The sequence below is a fragment of the Sinohyriopsis cumingii genome, chromosome 12, assembly GCF_028554795.1.
Source record: "Sinohyriopsis cumingii isolate HCF-2022 chromosome 12, ASM2855479v2, whole genome shotgun sequence".
Taxonomy (NCBI): domain Eukaryota; kingdom Metazoa; phylum Mollusca; class Bivalvia; order Unionida; family Unionidae; genus Sinohyriopsis; species Sinohyriopsis cumingii.
Genome location: NC_142972.1, coordinates 101,016,812 through 101,037,308, shown reverse-complemented (window position 1 = coordinate 101,037,308; position 20,497 = coordinate 101,016,812). Strand labels below are relative to the sequence as shown.

At 34.4% G+C, this 20,497-nt stretch overlaps 2 long non-coding RNA genes across 3 annotated transcripts in view; one reads left to right on the top strand and one right to left on the bottom strand.

Annotated features, from left to right (window-relative positions):
• The window catches only part of LOC149787107 (uncharacterized), a 458,590-nt gene that overhangs the window by 383,692 nt on the left and 54,401 nt on the right, over nucleotides 1-20,497 (bottom strand). The window lies entirely within an intron of this gene.
• Nucleotides 13,430-20,494, top strand: LOC149787110 (uncharacterized). The gene is made up of 3 exons (XR_016425087.1): nucleotides 13,430-13,536; nucleotides 15,616-15,690; nucleotides 20,192-20,494. It is a non-coding gene; the product is annotated as an uncharacterized LOC149787110 (long non-coding RNA).

Below are 20,497 nucleotides of genomic sequence, written 5' to 3'. Positions count from 1 at the left end.
TTTATCACAGATAATTGTGTTGAAGAGGTCACACTTAGTTGTTTTGAAGTAGCCTTAGATAATTATGTTGAAGTGGTCACAGCAACTTGTGTTGAGGTGGTTATAGATAGTTGTATTGAAGTGGTCATAGCTAGCTGTGACGAGGTGTTGATAGACAGCTATGTTCAAGTGGTCATAGCTAGCTGTGACGAGGTGTTGATAGACAGCTATGTTCAAGTGGTCATAGCTAGCTGTGACGAGGTGTTGATAGACAGCTATGTTCAAGTGGTCATAGCTAGCTGTGACGAGGTGTTGATAGACAGCTATGTTCAAGTGGTCATAGCTAGCTGTGACGAGGTGTTGATAGACAGCTATGTTCAAGTGGTCATAGCTAGCTGTGACGAGGTGTTGATAGACAGCTATGTTCAAGTGGTCATAGCTAGCTGTGACGAGGTGTTGATAGATAGCTATGTTCAAGTTGTCATAACTAGTTGAATTTTCACTTTTGCACTGTAGTGAAATAATGTGCATGCAGACGTTACTTACATTGGATGGTGACAACCGCAGTTGAAGAGGGAAAATATGGAAATCAAAGATATATTTAGACAATAAGAAATTGCACTCGGTGCGCTCACACACCTCCTCCCTTTTACCACCACCATCTCACCTTCTTTACACACAAGTTCAGGTTTGGGTGTTACCAGAAATATTAGGTTAGTACCCTCTTTTCAGGAAAAAGAAGTAGATCAATTTTTTTCTTCATTTTTACAAAACTAATGAAATTTTGAAATAACCAAGATAACACAGGACCTTATTGTTGCAAAGTGTACTTATTAGGAAAGCTCGTGAAATCTACTTTTCACTGTCTGTACAACATAGTGCTGTTTATGATGTAAGAAATATGTCTTCAAAGGAGATCAGATGGTACCTAAGGCGTATCGCAAAAGTTGTAGGAATAGTATAAGGCAACCGGATAAACTCGTGTCGAAATGGCAAGAAAAATAGAAAACCTATTAGACAAGTTGATAAAAATTACAATATCCTCAGACAGCTCATATTAATTCAAGAGTGCAATAGCACGAGCTATCTTGATTATTGAGATGCGGAAACCTTAGAAGCGGCTGCTCCAAAAGCGGATGATTATTCCTTGACTCACAAAGTCATCTCAGTCTCATACGATTACCTCCAAATTTCTGCCAGGCACAACGTTTTTAAGTCAAACATCTAATATCACTGATCTGCAATCCTTTTCACTCATTACGCACACTTAATGGGAAGAGAAGGGGCACCTCGTTTCTGGTTGCTATAGCTTGAAATACAAGCACAAGAATAAAGATAGAGGTTTTTCAATTCTCTTATTTCAAAGCGGTCAAGATCAAGGTCACGGGATTATGTTGAACTCAATACATTTGTTGGGTCTGCAAATCGCAAACTGGTTCTATTTTCAGGACTTATGAACCATTAACGTCCAGTTGGCTGTATATCAATTATTAGTAATTCTGCTATTAAGGGACACAAACTTCTCTTAGTCTTTTGTTCTGAGATACTTTGCTTTTTCTGAGAAGTCTTCTTGTGAAAGTATTATTATTCAGGGAGAAAAGCTGGGCTTTATTAATGTCTCTCTTCAATGTATCAATTTGGCATCAGATGTAGTTTCCGGATAAGTGACTGTGTTAGCAGTGAGTTCTTTGCCTATGGAAGGTACTCATTTATTACTAGGCACTGATTTAGTTGGAGATACGGTTGTGGATAATCCAATACTAACCGGCAAGCCTTGTTTCTTGCTCCTATTTTGAGTGTAATGCACGAATTGTATTCTGCTTGCGCAGATATCGGATCTATTGCAAAAAGAGCTCTTGAGAGTGGTGTTCATCAGAAAAGTATTCCTTTAGCTGAAACATATATTGGTCAGTATTTTGATGAGGTCACCTTTGCTCTCGATATTGATGAACCAATAGGCATTGATCTCAGTGATCCTCTTTTTACAACTCGTTTCATCTAATATAACCAGGGTAACGAAAACAATCATTGGTTGTAGAATTGAATAAGATCCCACTATCTCCTGCTCGTTTCAAATAGGTATTAAAAACACTGAAGCCACCCAAGTTCTAATTTGTAACATTCTGAAATATGGATTGCCTGGACGAAAACGGAGATTAGCTGAAGTACCCGCTGGTAAGACGTGGTCAGTCAGCAATCAAGTTGACGGTCCGAGGTCATAGCAACAGGAAAGTCTTACTCTACGTTATTAAACTCCCTTTTCTGGTCACTTAGGAGTTAACATCATTTATACCAAGCTCTGGAATCAATTATATTGGCAGAAGTGTAAAAGCTATGTTTCTAAATACGTTAGATATTGTCACACGTGTCATATGGTTGGTCTGAAGATACCCCAGATTCGTTTGCATCCTACATTTGATGAACAATTTAGAAGAATAATGCTAGACTGTGTCGGTCCCTTATCATTATGCCAAGTTAGGCTACAAATCATTGTTGACCACAATGTATGTGTGTGTGTGTGTGTGTGTGTGTGTGTGTGTGTGTGCATTCATTGATAGTAATCTACTTCCTATCATAAAAACGACAAACAAATCAGAGAATGATGATATAGAGTGTAATAGTGCATGACTGTAACATTAATACAGTATCATATGCATATTTGACAAATATGTAAAAGAAATCTTTATTGTATAAATCTTTCTTTTTCCTTTATGGGGAAATTTTGGTTTAGAATGTGTGCTGACTTTTGTCTATGATTGTAAGTTGTAAACTGATTTGTTACATCCCGGTTTCGTGTATTGTAACTAAGCATGCAAATCGAAGTCCTGTTGCTTGCTGCGCCTCTGTGTACAGACAACCGCGATATTTATATGTCAAAGTCACGGGGCCATGAGTTTTTGTTTCGCAATATGCTGTCTGATTCCCCTAACTGACGAAATGTCTGCTTGGAAAACGTACATAAAATATCTTATTGTACACTAACGTTGCATTTCCTTAAAATAAAGAAACACATTTTCTCAAAGTAGGGATTACTGATATACATACATACATACATACATACATACATACATACATACATACATGCGTGTATTTGTGTGTTTGTTAACTTTAATGAATACAGATTGTATGCAGTAAATAGCAGTAAATAACTAATTTGGTTAAAAAAGTTGTGGGTTTGTACTTTGGGATGGTTCATTTTGTTAAAGTAAACGTATTAATGTCTCTTTTATTACCTTGGAACATAGAAGACGTCTTGTTGACAAATCTGAGTTTAGGTGATGAGTCTCCCCGCAGGAAAATCCAGGAGATCCAGTTTCTGATTAGCAGATAGTTAATGTATCTGACCTTGCTGAAAAATTGAGTGATTTCGAAAAGGTTATTCGAACTTTATTTTGGTGCTGAAAATGCGTCTTACTTTTATATATAAAGGATGTTGACCTGTGAATTGCTTATTCCTAGCTTAACATCTGAAGCAGAATCAATTTTAGTTCTGTTCAATTATTATTTAACAGGATTATTTTATTTTAATTAATCACCGGAATTACTAGCTGTTTATAAACTTTCAATCAAGTCCCTAATTTTGAAAAATCGTGAATTCATTTAAAGACATTTGGGGTTATATCATTGTGATACATCGAGACTATTGACACATCAACAAAATATATTGAACGTCATTCGCAATATCACTGGAACTCTTTTGAATACTCGATATCTTGGGACTTGTGATATGATTTTTAGGACAATTTAGGATTGCATTCACCATACAGGAAGTTATTTTTAACATTTAAGTTTTATTCCAGGGAGAAAATTATTAGTTGGATTTTTTTTTAAAAAATAACTTGCTGATTTTCGTTCTTTTCCCTTACTTAGTTTAAGATCATAAGAGTTTTAATACTACAAATAAAAGAAACCAAGGGAAGTAACTCGAAAGAAGATTAACAACACAATAAGAGATTTAGCTCGCTTTTCGGTTTTACTCTTTACTTAATGTCATTACTTTGACTCCATAGTCCAGTGGTGTTTTCTTGCGTGAAACAATACACTCAAATCTGACTGTTCAGTATTTTGTCCCAACAAATGAATATGCATACTACTACAAATATTAAAGAAAGAAATAATTTGTCTTCTCTGGGTTTTAATACCATTTTTAGCGCGCGAAATGTCATACATGGCAGCCAGTATATTTATCAAAACTAAAATATTGGACAGTTCAATACTTTGATGAAAATGGGGAAAATTTTTTTACAACCTTCGGGAATATAAAGAAAAAATATTTGCTCGATATTTTGCAATTATTATTCACTGGAACTCATTTGAATACTCGATATCTTTGGACTTGTGATATGAGTTTTAGGACAATTTAGATTTCATTCTCAATACTGGAAGTTATTTTTAACATTTAATTTATATTCCAGGGAAATAAATTATTAGTTGAATTAAAAAAAAAATTAAAAAAAATAATAATACAAAAATTGCTGGTTTTCGTTATTTTAAGTTACTGATTTTGAATAATATAAATTAAGGGAAGTAACTCGTCATAGTATTATAGCTAAGGGAAGTAACTCGTCATAGTATTATCAACACAATAAGAGGTTTAGCTCGCTTTTCATTTTAAATCCTTATTTTACACCATTACTTTGACGCCATAGACTAGAAGTGTTTTGCTCCGTGAAACAATACACTCAAGTCTGACTGTTCAGTATGTTGTCGATACAAATTCAATATGCATACTACTATAACTATTAAAGAAAGAAATGATTTGTCTTGATTAAGTTTTGATACATTGTTTAGTGCTGGAAAGGCCATACATCGCGGCCAGTATAATTATTAAAACTAAAATATTGGACAGTTCAATGCATTGACAAATAAACAAAAATAAACAACAACCGTCTAAATAATAAAGAATAAACATTATATCGATATTTTGCAATTATTTTTTACGTTTGAAGCGTTTCTCTATTTGATTGTATCATAAAAAAGAGAGGATCATTATTTCCTCTTGGCATACTCATTCCCCTAGTTAAAAGCAGAGTTGCCCCCCCCCCCCCCCTTTATCAACCGAATCTAACTGCCTTGTAATTCATAGATGTTCACAACAGGACAAAACATTTTCACATTCATGGGATTGAAACATTCTAATTAGTTCAGAAGAAATTCTGCAGTTAACAAAATATTTTTCCCTGACATTCTCATTTTACCCTGTAAAGTGCATCAGTTTTGTTCCTTGCATTTTTGTTGTTGTTTTTGTAAGGTTTAAGGCCATTTTTCATGACACGATAGGCTATGCATGGCGGCCAGTATTAATGGTGGAGGAAGAACCCGGAAATCCCCGGAACGAACCACCGACCCTCGAGAAGCTACTGACAAGGTTTCTCACATACCCACATTAGCCGAATCCGAGACTCGAACCCACGCAGACAGAGGTGAGATGGCAGTGATCCGTAACGGAGAGCACTTTAGACCACTCGGTCATTTCTTTTCAATGTCTTTTTTTGCATGGTAAAATATTAGAACTAACTGGTTATCACACCGAAAGAAGGACTAGCTTGAACCTGATCCATCCAGATAATATCCTGATCTAAGTGTACATGAATGTGATTTTGACAGATATTGCTTCCAAAAGAGTTGTTTTGTGGCATGTGCTTAATAAAGGTTAAACAATTGCAATGATTCCTGTCTTAAACTAAATTTTTCACTTTTAGTATGTGCTCTGTACCCTATTGTGCTATTTGCAATTATATTGTAAATTCCCGAAATCATTAATATCAGCTGTAAGTGATTTGGAATGTAAGAAAAAATACTCTGTAAAGTTGTATGGACTATTTATGGATGAAAAGGTTCCTTTTAGTACCCATGTAACATTGGTTTTAATTTATATGTCACCACTGAAACCTACCACGGTACCGCACAGAAGTATATTATTGTTCCAACGTGGCCTACTGTTTGTTGATTCAACTTTGATCTCTTCTGTTTAGCTACACTATTGTGACTCCCCCTTAAAACATCCACGACCCATTTCTGCATTAGGTGTTTCTTGCTTGTGCTGGTCTTGAAACTGATGAAAGGGATGTACACCTCCTATAGTTACTGTGCAGTATGTAAATAGTGAAATACCAATAGCCGGCTAGGAAGAAGAGCTAGCCAGCCATAGGAGTAAACATGTGTGTTCAATGCATGTAAAATAGCTCAAATATGGCTTGGATGGCAACCATTAAGAATTGCATCTACCTGTTTAGTACACAATGCTTTGCAAATGTATCACCTGGGAAAAGGGCTTGTCATTGCACTGTCAGCGCCGAGTGGTGTCAAACTGACCTACGGTATACATTTAGGGTTCGAGTTTATACAATTCTTTTGTTATGGACTGCCATTGACTTCTTGGGGCAAAAGGATAATATTGCTATTCTTTGCTTTCACATAGCTATCCAAAATATGGAGAAAAAAAAATTATCCTAACTATTGTACATATTTATGATATTTTAAATATTAGAATAGGCCGGTGAGTACCGCATTAATTTTGTGGATAAAATCTGTCATTTCCGCCCTCAAGGAGAATCTCACTTTCCGACATTACCGTTAAATAATCGACCCAGATATCTGGCAATTTACTACCCAGTGAAAGTGCTCCAATAAGCACTGGCAATTTTTCGTATTGCTAAAACATATGTTAAATATTCTATTTACAAATAATTTAACTTAGTTTAAATAACAGTTAAGAGATGTATTAAAATGACCCGAAGAAGTCATAAAAAATGAAGGAATAGAATCAAGTGTTTGAAACTCTTTTGTTGATCTTAACATACAAACGTGACCTCTGGTTTGGACAGCGTAAGGATAATATCCAAAACTGGATAGTAAATCGTCACATAGCAGAGTCGTTTATTTAACGGTCAAGGAGCAGTGGCCCTGACTGAATTGCTTGAGCGATGTACTGATCTACAATCGAAGTCTGATCCGTAGAATTGACCTTGAAGTTGTCAATGATGTCCGAAGTTTCTTTCTCGATTTGACGGAAAGTGCCTAGGATGTTCCTATTACTGTAGGAGTAATGTCAATCATAAATAACATCGCTCGGTCATTTCCGTCGTTATATATAGTATACGTGCATACGAGCCTTTCTGACAGCAACTATCCAAACATTAAAATAAGAGTGTGGAAGGTCCAATGACCAAAAGCTTTGCAGTATTATTCTAAAAGATAATAAACCAGCCGTAATTTTTTTTTTTTGAAAGACCAAAATAATATTGTGAATATCACTTTTGTAAGGCTGATTCTCTCTCTCTCTCTCTCAATTACATGCGTGACCTTGTGAAACTATGCCATTCTGACACGAAGAGGTATGCTGGTATTGATTTTATTATTTAGCGTATTATAGCCTAATAGCTTAATTGCCCGTCCTAGGATGGGAATCATGAAGGAAATTTTCAACATAAAAATTATAAAAACAATCTTAAACAATTAAAAAACTTGTGATGCGTGAGTCAAAAAAGTGTCAACATAAAATTAAAAAAGTAAAAACAAACAAATACAAAAATTGGGATGTCTCGTGTTTCAAACTCAGGACCTATTGTTTGGCCGATGGGATGGGACATAGAAATAAAAATAAAGAAAATGTCAACATAAAAATGAAAAAGAAAATCGGGATTCGCCAGTATAAAAGAAAGTTTCACATAAAAATTAAAATAAGTATAAAAAAAAATTATATTTGGGATGCCGCGAGCTTCGAACCCGCGAGCTCTTGTTTGGCAGCCGGAAGTCACAGAAGAATGTTTCAACATAAAATTAGAATTAAAAAAGACAATTTTTTTTATATACAAAATTGAGATGCGCGAGTCTATAAAAAATTTTTAAACATAATAATAAAAAAGTATCAGCAACCAATTTTAAAATTACTGGATGCAGCGAGTGTGTGTGTGTATATATATATATATATATATATATATATATATATATATAAGATGCACCCTGTATAATTTCCTATTTATAAAAGCGATAATAAAACCTAAACACAGCGCACATTGGCACAGCTGACGAGTCTAATCTGCCAAGCAGGGTTCGGCACGAGAACTGGTTATAGGAGTAATCTGAGGTAATTTTGGCACTCTGATTTTTTTTTTTTTTTGTGCCCTGAAAGAAGCAGCGGCGAGGGTGAACATATCTTTTGCTGCAACCTCATTTATGAAAACTAAAGCTTCTTACGAAAACGAAAACAAAAATAAAAAATAAGGTCACTAACGCTAAACCAAAGCCTCTAACTTTACCGAGGGTTTCTCTAATTGGGTTAGCTTATTTTGTTTCTTTATTTTTGTCATTAGTGTTTTTCTAAATTTTTATGTGTATTTTTGTTTACCCACCGGATATTTCATTGAGGTCCCACCCTCTCTGCTGCTATAATTAAATCATTTTTATATCAATTAAATATTTTATCAAGACCTACACGATATCTTGTTCAGGGATCGTGTAAGTTTATTGCTATAAATCCGTGTGGCGTAGATTGTGCTTTTGAAAAGACATTTTTGAACTAAATCCAGTCCACATCCCCACTACACCAAGTCTGATGAATATTTCGCAGAGTATGTGTATCAACTTCATACAACACAACTAAAATATTACGGTTATCTGAGATTACTTTACTTTAGGTATTTGTACATATCGTTGAGTAACATAAATTACATCAGTATTTGTATGCCTTCCCCGGGAAATTATTCTTGCTGGATTTGTCTGTTTGTCAAGCATAACATCACATACACAACTAAATTATTCATAAATCTTTTAATTCATATACAGACGGTGCTTCATTAATATCTATAATAAAATTAATAATATCATCGCCATCTTCATTGAACAATTTTGCATTTTCATTAAAATCTTTAAGTACATCATAAGACCGATGATCATCAACTGATGGTGCTACTAAAAATAGCTTGTCCCACTTGAGCCATCTCATTATCAATATTAACAAAATCAACTCGATCACCAATTCCGTACGCTGTAGCATCTGCTTTCAAAAGTCACCTTCTACTTCTGTTGTTTTTGTTTTTGTTGTGGTTGTTGTTATTTTTGTCGTTTTTGTGATCGTTGTAAGCTTTCAAGATGTTTATTTATCCCATCAATAAATTCAAAATATTTTGGATCATCATTTTTGACATTATCAGTTTCATGGTATACTTTATAAATCCACTTGTACCAGGTTTCACGACTTCCCTATTTATTTGCGTATGGAGGTTTCAGAAATACCTTTCTATTATCATAACTATGCACGGCAAGTGCAGGTAATCTTACCTCTTCAATACTTATTAAGTAGGAAATATTCACCTCGGAAAATTTATCGTTTGATTTAGTTCTGATTCCTGTTGTTTTTTTCTCCCTTCGGTTCTGGTTCGTTTACAACAGCACCTTCAAGTTCTTCACCTTCAAGTTCTTCTTTAAGCTGAGAATCTCTTAAAATCTATTTTGTTTGTTTGGTTCTTGATATCTTTCCAGTTTGCTCAGCAGTTTGTTTTAACGCTAGAAGAAGACCTTCAGTAGCTTCTGCAACTCTTTCAGTAACCTTTGTAACAGGTTTATATAATTTTTCTGTACCTTCTGCATACTCAGCTTGTGCTTCTTGTCGGTCCTGTAGTTTTTGTTTGAGAGCATGATGAACAGGGCGCTATCTTGTAATTGCTTCTAATCTTTCTCTAGCTAATCTACTAGTGTAAGATTAAATTATTGATATAATAATGATTTAAGTATAGCAGCAGAGAGGGTGCGACCTCAGTTAAAAGTTCGGTGGATAAACAAAAAACACAAATACAAATTTAGAAGAACACTAACGACAAAAATAAAGTAACAAAATAAACTAACCCATTTAGAGAAACTCTCGGTAAAGTTAGAGGTTTTGGTTTTGGCGTTAGTGACCTTATGTTTTTATAGTTTTCCTAGAAAGCTTCAGTTTTCATAAATGACGTTTCAGCAAAAGGTCTGTTCACCCTCTCTGCTGCTAAACTTATTGCGTTTTGTTTTTAAATATGGAAGTCGCGTGAGCCATGTGTGTTAGTTGGCTGACACAATTACCTTCAGAATATAAAACGAGAAGTCTAAGCTGTCTCAGGGACAGTTGCTTATACTATTCCCTTCATTTAGTATTTTCATTTCTAGAGATGAAGCAAGTTTATGAAGTTTGACACAAATGCGCGAAACAAAGAAATACATGCAAAAGCCACCCCACTACAGTCCGACACCAATCTCAGCAGGATCACTCTAGGGCCTGGATTTTGTGGAAAGTGTTTTGAAGCAAAATTAAGTGGAGTTTTAGTACCAGTTTCTAATGTTATAATTTGAAGAAGAAAAAAAAATAGTGCAGAAAGAAGAAAATATATGTGGGCATGGGCGCCCACACATAGGGGCAAAGGGGATGGGGCAACGTCATTGTCAATAATAAATAACTGTGACACTATTCTTGCCGAGTACATCGTTTCTTTACATTTTGCAAAGTGATGATATTCCCTCTTAAATGTTATGCTACATGCATTAAAGCTTACAAAATTTTACCTTCATTTATTTCTGATCCATGTCTGATCTCAGTTATGTAGTCTGTCTGCTGCAGTCTAATTTGTAAGAATATGATATCTTTCTTAAATGTTTTGACTTTTAGACTTTTAGTGCTTTAGTGTGATTGTTTAATTGAAACACGTACTTCTTTGTCCCTATTCTATCCCAAAACATCGATTTAGAACGGAACAGACTATTGCTTCTTTCTTTTTGATTATATAACATAAATTTCAGTAAAAACTCACCAGAAAGTATGTCCCATGCGGTACAGTTTAGCCTTCGACGTCTATATCCAGTGTGTTTCTTATCATCTTATCCATTGCTTTATATACCATACCAAGGTTTATAAAGAACGTGGGGTTCATAAATAATTAATAAAGAGCTCTTGAAATAGTTCAACAACACCGAACTCTAAGCTCTATAACTCTATAACCGGTTCGTTCCATACCCAACAACCCATACCTGGGGCTATCTCGCCTGAATTCTCAACTAAGTCAATCACTGACTTTTGCCTAATAACCCGGCAGGGTCATAAAGAGCTCTTGAAATAGTTCGACAACACAACACCGAACTCTAAGCTGTATAAATCTATAACCGGTTTAAAGAGCTCTTGAAATAGTTCAACAACACCGAACTATAAGCTCTATAACTCTATAACCGGTTTAAAGAGCTCTTGAAATAGTTCAAGAACACCGAACTCTAAGCTCTATAACTCTATAACCGGTTTAAAGAGCTCTTGCTCTATAACTCTATAACCGGTTCCTTCCATACCCAACAACCCATACCTGGGGCTCTCTCGCCTAAACCAATCCATAAATCATTCATACCTCAATACGCTTCTTTCTTTCGTCTTTACACTCCTTCTCCTACCTTTAGCCTTTTACTCACTAATTGTCTCTCGCAGTCACCCTCAAACACCTCCTTAAACCTTTACAAGCTTTAAAATTCTCAACTAAGTCAATCACTCACTTTTGCCTAATAACCCGGCAGTACACCAGGCTATCTCAAAACACAAACAAACAAACATGTAAACGTTGCATTTTCGCAAAGTTTTTGAGTCAATCATATTTCGGCGTTCAGGCGTGTGCCGGAAGCTGAATCCAGTGAATGGTAAGTTAAAAAAAATTTATTTTTGCATCTACCGCTGTTCTCTAATTCAAGAAATGATGCACCATAGAGTTGAAAACATTGTCCCTATCGCTCTTGTCACCGGTTTTCACATGAGCACGGAAGTGTCTGCAATGAAAAACTTCGCGAAAATCGCACGTTTCCGAGCCCGTAACTTCAGTTCAGTACAACGCAGAAAAGTCAATGATGGCTGGGTGGATAAAAAAATATCTCAGAAGTAAAACAAGCCATATAGTATGGTCGTGTGCCTTTAAAGACGGAAATAACAGAAGCAAATCGAGGGTCATGGGTGGAGCGAAGTATTTGGAAGTTCCGGCGCACCTTCTCTCTTATATATTATGATAGAGAGGGTCAGATCATTCTAAAATCAGGATTGAAAAAGAAAAGTAGTGTAGTGTTAATTTCAAAAGAACAATTTATATTTAATTGAAAATGATTTTAATTTTTTTTATTTTATAAATAGCAGAATAACGTATGTTAATAATGTGACTTTTATTACTACAGGCTAAGATTTGGTTGGAAAATTCAAATGATGAACCTAGCTTTGCAATGTTTTATTTGCCTAGGCCAAGCAAGTCAAAAGAACAATTTATATTTAATTGAAAATGATTGCCTAGGCCAAGCAAGTCAAGACCAGTACCACAGGTTAAATATTTGGGTAAGTGGTTATGTTAGGATTGTATTTAATGTCATATATTTAGTGGTCTAATATATGTCAGTCTGTTACATCATCTTTTAAAATTTGTGTGTAAAACCCAAATTTCATGACAGTTTAGTTTATAAGTGTGTCATACCTGGCATATTTATTTTCCTTTATTATGAGCCCGCATCTTATCAAAGGTTCACAAAGTTTAAGATCTAAAAGCTATACAAATTTTTAAATGAACTGCCTTGAATAAATTTGAGTATCTTCATCCCACAAAAAAGCATGCACACAAGTATGGATGTATTAAACTTAATGTTTTAGAGTCAAAATACAAATAAGTTATAATAATTTTTAATATTTATATTGTAGTTTTTACTGTTTACATATTTTGTACACTATGTTACTAGTAATAGTACTTTTAATTTTCACCAGTGGCCTAGTGGTTAGTGCATCTGCCTTGGATGCGGGAGGTCATGGGTTCAATCCCCTGCCAAGTCGTACCAAAGACTTACAAAAATGGTGCTAACAGCTGCCTCACTTGGCGCTCAGCATTAGGAGGTTAGTGTTAGGACTGGTCGGCCTGGTGTCAGGATGTGACTGCGTGGAACATCATGTCACATGTCTGTGGTATAATGCCCCATTGCTAGACATTACTGTAAACGGCCACATTGCAGACATTGTAGCAATATGACTGAATTTTTTAAAAAACTACATTAAAAATCCAAATCCTATAACATCACACATCACATCTAATTTTCATAGAGGATAAGTCAATCAATAAAATTCATTCATCCATGGAGTGAGTGTAATACACAGAAAGTGTACATGATATTCATTTTTGTGTTGAGACATTCTACAAAAACAATATAAACATTATATTGTATGAAAAATGATAAAATTACACATGTTGGAGGAAAACATACATTCAGTTATTGTTGCTGCTTACATAGGAGAAATGTCGTTGGAAATAACACAAATTATATTAAACTGATTTTTTTTTAGTTATCAAAGGTATATCATGTGCTAAAAATAGCATCATATGTATCAAACAAATACCCTATAAATTGCATTCATTTTTTATTATATTAGCACCAGGTTTGAAGGTATTGGTTTATTAAAAATATCAACATATACACTATTTTCAGGATCATCTAACATCAAGCAGTTCTTAAAGGATAAAATGGTACCAAGTAAGGTTGTTGAGGCCTGCGAAAAGCCCATTGAAGTTGAAGCACCTAAAAAGCTTAAAGGTAATGTGTCCTAAATAAATACCTTTCTAACACTAGATTCTGTGCTAGACTTACAAATTATTATGCTCATTAATGAAAGAGAAATACAGTGTCCGTCAACATATATGCCACCTACCATCACCAGCGGCAACCTCCTTTACAAGGCCAGTTTTCTCAGCAGTGAAGATTTTGTGTAAAAAAGTACCCTTCTCATGTAACATGTAATCATCATTTTAGGCACAATTTATACCTCCCTGGCAGCCAGATTTTTATTTCAATGTGTCTAGAACCAATACTTAAGTTAATTTTTTAAGCAAGGTAAGTAATCCTATTATAGTTAATGATGTGTATTTCCCAATTTCAGGTTTTCAATAATGAAATAAGTATTGGCCAATCTACAGCATAATATGTACCAGTAATGGTTATTATTATATAATTATATCATTATCTAGTATAAAAATATATATTTATGGGAATTGGTTCAGCAATGTTGTGATAAAATATTTGGCTTCGCACAGCTATGGAGATTTTCGCTTTGATGATTATAGCTGGACATAATTGTCAAGATCATAACATGGTCAGCTTTGGTTATGTGTAGGTTTTGTGGATTAACACAAGAAGAGAAATTAACCTTGAACAAAACAGGGTACATGAGAGACCAAAATATCATGTTACAGTACAGTACATGTGTCGCTTCCTTTATAAATAAGGCATATCATCTACTCTACAAAAGTTTTATCTCTTTGATTACATTGTAGTACTGTAAAATTAGCAACATAGGAATAAATCATCACAAAACTTTAACATTTTATCATGTAAACAGAAAAGCTATACTTTAAGAGAAAACGTTGATGTTATTTGACACTACAACAATCGGGAGAGTTTGAGAGTTTTTGTTGAAGAATTATGAACAATGTTGATGTTGGAAAGATTCAAAATAACAGTATTGTATTAGATAAGATTATTAAACAGTAACGAGTAAAAGGAAGTAAATGGAAAGAGAATGATTCTAAATGCCAGCTGATGTTTGTCCCAAGATTTACATGGCATTTTTGAATGGTTTTTGCAATGTACATGCAAATAATTCTCTACTTGCATATCATGCTTCAGAATTAACAGTTATGAAGTTACAATTAGCCATCTCACCAATTAACAGTTATTAATGAATGTTTGGCTGAAATAAGTCTGTTCTTAAGACAGGAAGAGCCTTTTATTACTTAATTTTACTTTGAAACAAAGATATTAAATACATTGAAGTTACAATTAGCCATCTCACCTCTGTCTGTGTGGGTTTGAGTCTCGGACTTGGCCATTGTGGGTACGTGAGAAAGCTTATCAGTAGCTTCTTGTGGGTCGATGGTCCTTTCCAGGAGTTCTTCCTCCACCATTTATACTGGCCACCATGTATAGCCTATCATGTTCTGAAAAATGGCATTAAACCCTACAACAGCAACAACATTTCTCATTCTTACTACATACACATATCACAAACATATTCCCTTTCTGTAAAGGCCATCTCTCTTATTCAGTTTTCTGGGGCAGAATGGGTACTTATATAAGAGAGGAACTAGTGCAAATTCAGAATTGTCTTCAAATATCATTTCATTTCTCAAATTGATTAATCCCAATGGAATTTATCAAATTATTTGTGAAAGTTGATTCAAGTATGAAAACCTATGTTTAACCAGCTGGCACGTTAAGCCATATTTCTAAACTTGAAAATTTATCACATTTATCATGGCATTAATGATTATTTTACCGTCATTTTGACAGTACAGTAATCTATTTTTGTTCAAATTATATTCCATAGTCTTTATACTTGTTCTTATTGTATTAAAAATGATTTAAATTTATATATTATAAGTATAGCATTAGAATCTTTGAAATGTCTTACACTGCCAATTGCATTTAAAATATAGGTATTAGGAGAAAATAACTTATTAGTGTAAGATGAAATGATCTTAAATAATTATGACACTTTCATTGAGGCAAGTCTGCATAAGATTGAAAGTTAGAGCAGTTGAAGGATTTATTTGCCACCAAAGACAAGCAATATATAGTGTTTGGAACTATCATTTTTTTGGTTTTCATTTTCACTAGTGTTTGATCCTCGTGACCCAGACACAACAATGGATGTTCTCTGTATCCTTGCAAGCTGTCTGGTGAGAGAAGAGGGTAAGATTGAAGAATGAAAATTTTAATTAATCCATGACAAGTTTGCTTGATACAAATTTGTGGAATGTTTTCATTGATTTAATTCAGGTACCTTTCTTACTTGTCCGTATATTTACTGGCATATTATTACTGGTATTGTTTTTGGTTAGATATCTTCTAATGGTAGATATCTTCTAATGGTACATTATATCATTTTAAATCACATGCTAATTGACATGTAGTGGGAATTAATACAACTGGAAAATAATTTAATAATTATTGATAATGAGCAGCATATTGCTACTTTATTGAAAATTTATTTGATAAAGCTTCAGCATGTATATAATGGTATTTTTAAAAATTGTTGTTGTGCGCGCGCGCGCACACACACACACACACACAGAGTGAAAGGGATGGTGAGACCACTGTTTGGTTATGAAGGACATGGCCATTGACCGCACGAGACACCTGACTGCTGATTATGACATTTCTGTAGGCAATTTGCTGGGTGGATTCCATACTTCAGATATATCACCCTCTCCACCCCGGCTACTAACTGAGCAATACCCATAGTTTTACTTGTTCTTATTGTTCATGTCTTGGGGATTTTAGCCATGTAATGATATGTTATACTTGACAAAATCCAAATTAGCCATATTGAGACAGAAGAGACCATGTTTCCCCAATTCCCTTTTGCGAGTTGATTCGAAAAATGGCAGCCAAAAATGTTCATTGAACACAAAAAATTCCAGAAGGTGGAGTTAAAAAGAGTTTTCCCACAATCACAGTCAATCAGTAAATAGAATACTGCACCATAATGTCATGGTTTTATTTGGACCCAGTCAGAACCACCTAAAGTGATATGTTCACATGTTATAATATCAAAAATATGAAACTGCACATATTATAGGAAAACTATACCATCTGTGTGATAACAGAAATAACAAAAGACAATAGAATTTATAAAAAATATTTTTATCAGGTTAAAGTATGCATGTCATTAAAAGAGATTACTCCTGTACATTTATGAATATTTCTAACTCTTGAGCAAATATATAACTGAATAGCAAACAAACATTAAAATTTGCTCTTAGTAACCGATTATAATTGATTGTCAGTTGGTTAAGTGGAACTGATTATCAGTTGTGAAATTCTGACCAATTCTCATCACTAAGAGACACACGTTGCTTAACGGTTCTACTAGGCATAATATAGGTTTATTCGTTTCTCTAAAGAATATTTCAACTTAACCCAATTTTGTCATTCCCGGCTCTCATTGCTTTCCACCCAACTGAAATGTAGGCCAACAAAACTTGAAAACAGGACAATTTCTTTCGTGAGAATTTAAATTTATTAGAACATTTTTGTTCTTTTATTTGCATAATATGCATTGTTGTGTTGTCGTAGTCACTAAGTATATGCAGTAAATGCTTCCTGGCACTGGAAAAATAATGTAGGCTCTAGAAATGGAGAACAAAAGCTTAAATAAACCGGGATAGTTTAATTGGAAACATCGGATGATTTTACAATCTGAAGATTCAGGTCAGAGTCCTGATCACAGTTTCATTGCTTTTTTCTCTTGTCAGTATGACATGCTCAAGAAGTTTTTTTTAATTCAATATTCTATGTCTGCTTAGTTTTATTGCTACCAGTTGAACTTAGACCTTAACTCTAAGAGGTCTCTGATTCTCTGATGAAATGGGGAATCCTTACAATAAGAATGGGACTAGTGATGAACGTAGGCCTTAACTCTAAGAGTTCTCTGATTCTCTGATGAAATGGGGAATCCTTACAATAAGAATGGGACTAGTGATGAACTTAGGCCTTAACTCTAAGAGTTCTCTGATGAAATGGGGAATCCTTACAATAAGAATGGGACTAGTGATGAACTTAGGCCTTAACTCTAAGAGTTCTCTGATGAAATGGGGAATCCTTACAATAAGAATGGGACTAGTGATGAACTTAGGCCTTAACTCTAAGAGGTCTCTGATTCTCTGATGAAATGGGGAATCCTTACAATAAGAATGGGACTAGTGATGAACTTAGGCCTTAACTCCAAGAGGTCTCTGATTCTCTGATGAAATGGGGAATCCTTACAATAAGAATGGGACTAGTGATGAAATTAGGCCTTAACTCCAAGAGGTTTCTGATTCTCTGATGAAATGGGGAATCCTTACAATAAGAATGGGACTAGTGATGAAATGCAGACTCAGATTTAAGTTTTATTTGGTTTATTAAGTCACAGACTTGTACGGCATTAAAAGTTTACTTTTACGACTCAAACATCAGGTACATCACTTCAAATAAGAACTCATTAATTTTTACATCATAGTGGTAGTGTGCAGTTGAACAAACATAATTAAATTAAGCAACAGATTTTGTGACAGAAGTTGTTAATAACATTTATCAATGTCAAAGTTTAGTGTTCAGATGTTATTTTAAAATGATGGTTTACTTATAGACTTCGAAGCATTGTCTAACTTTTCACTAAATTCATATAGGTTAATTTCAAACAGAGCCTTGAGAAACACTCAGTGGCTGTAAAAAAATAACTAACAACATATGTACAAAGCCTTGAGAACCACTCAGCAGCTTTACAATTTAACAAATAGCTATTAGAGAGAGCTTTAAGAAACACTCATTTGCTCTCTTTTCAAACATGCACTTATTATTATTATTATTAGTTATTATTATTATTATTTGATACCCTATTCCTATTAAATTGTAATAAACATCATTATTCAAACAAGGTCTGTAAGAAACCCTTGACTTGACTTCACAGGATCATAAAACATAATGTCTGAATACTATTTTACTGATAAGCAGATATGTTAGCAAAAGTTGCTGATTTATAACATGACAATGAATGAATAAATATCCATAAATGTATTTTGTACACAGATGCAGATTTCAAAACTTAGTTTTAGATCTATCCAAAATGTTCTATAAAAGAAACATTATTTTCTTTGCATTTATTTAGGTAGATATTGTGAAATAACTATGAATTCTGATTCGCGGAAAATAATAAACAAAAGAGTTACCTTATCTTTGCATACTTCCTTATATGGTATTCGTAGTAAAATAATAGTAAAAGATTTTCCCACGCTCTTTCTGAATAAACGGAGCTCGTAACGTGAGGCTTGGAAACCCGAACAGGTCCTGGTGGAGACGCTGACAAGCCTTTTATACCTCCCGGCGGAATTCTGCAGAATTCTGCGCTTGTCAGGGAAAATTCTGCCGTTTGCTGGGTAGCAACCGCAAGGAAAATTCTGCGAGCGCTTGCTTGCAGGGGCAATCGTACTCTGCTACCAATAGCAACAAAACTACACCCAAATTAACCTATATAACCCAAAGTGTTAGTAAAGTGTGCATACAAGTAATTTATTCCTCAGTGGTCAAAATTTGCAGTACGAATAAATGTTTTGGCTTTAAAAATTAGTGATGTCGTAAGCGACCCCTAACTATTATGCGAGATAACAACGGGAGTACTCCAAATGTGCCAAAAATTGGAAACGAGGTTAATACCTAGGAAAGTTATATATGCATTCCTGGCATAATAACATCGTGAAAAGAACGAGTTAAATGGATTATTTATTAACAGTTTATGTGGGGATGTGAAATATACCTGAGAATCATACAAATTGTCGTTTGGTATTGAATAACAGTAGGTATTGATGAATAAATTAATATTGTCCGTCAATATTGACAACACCCACCCACCTAACTACGATGTCGTGACACCGTCTACGAAGTAGAGACGCTAGTATTAGTACTAACACTCATGCTGCTTTACCACCGAAAGCTTTGCGACGAATGAAATTGATTTATAACTATTTTAAACAAAATTAGAGGCTAGATTTCCATCCCATTACACTATTTTCAGCATGTGCATTTATTTTCAATTTATTCTCGAGGTCCAAAAGTTTATTTTATTCAGTTTGATACTCGCATCCTTGTGCTGGCATATAAGGCCTTTGTTCTCTTGATAACTAAAACCATTTCTGCTGGCTTTATTATGAAAACAGAAAACTACAGATTGTTTTGTCCATATACTTTTATTTCAAGTGTAAACACAGGCATAATATTGATGAGCCGTAGCCATCTATTTAATTTGTTCTTTAATTTTTTTCTTCATCAATTCATTGTACAAATGACGTCCAAGTTATTCAGAACACACAATATATTGACACTACAGGTCTTTTGTTAATTTAAGAACACTGATGAAATATGAATATTAATTTGCCCTTATAATGAAATTAATGTGTCTGACAATTATGAGAACAGGTTTTTAAAAAAAGTAACTCTTTTTTTTAAAAAAGTATTGCTTCTTTATTAACATTATATATTGAGAGATAGTGCATATACTAAAAAGTTTCATTGTTTTAATTTTGTAGGATATTTATTTTCCAATTACCATATATTGTCTAGATCATAAAGTTATTTATTAATGTTCAGATTTAAAACTTTTGTATAAATATTATTGGAGCATAAAGAGTAAGATGACCTTTTGTTTTTGTTTTAGATTCTCACAAAATAAAACCACAGAGGAAATTGGGACAGCTGAGATGGCAACAGAGCCAAAACCTATAGCCACAGGGAGTACAGGAGGAGGACTAGACAGTATGGGCAAGCGACAGAGGAATGGAGATGGCCACAGAGTTGGCATTTATAAGCAAGGATTCGAAGTCCAGATTTACTTGGCTGGTTTATTCAACAGAAGATGATGAAGATGTGATGCAAATAGATGTTGTACTTCGTTCCATCTTTAAGAAGCAATGGTCACTTAGAGCCAAGGGAAGGAAAATCTGGTCGGAGAAAGGATACAAGC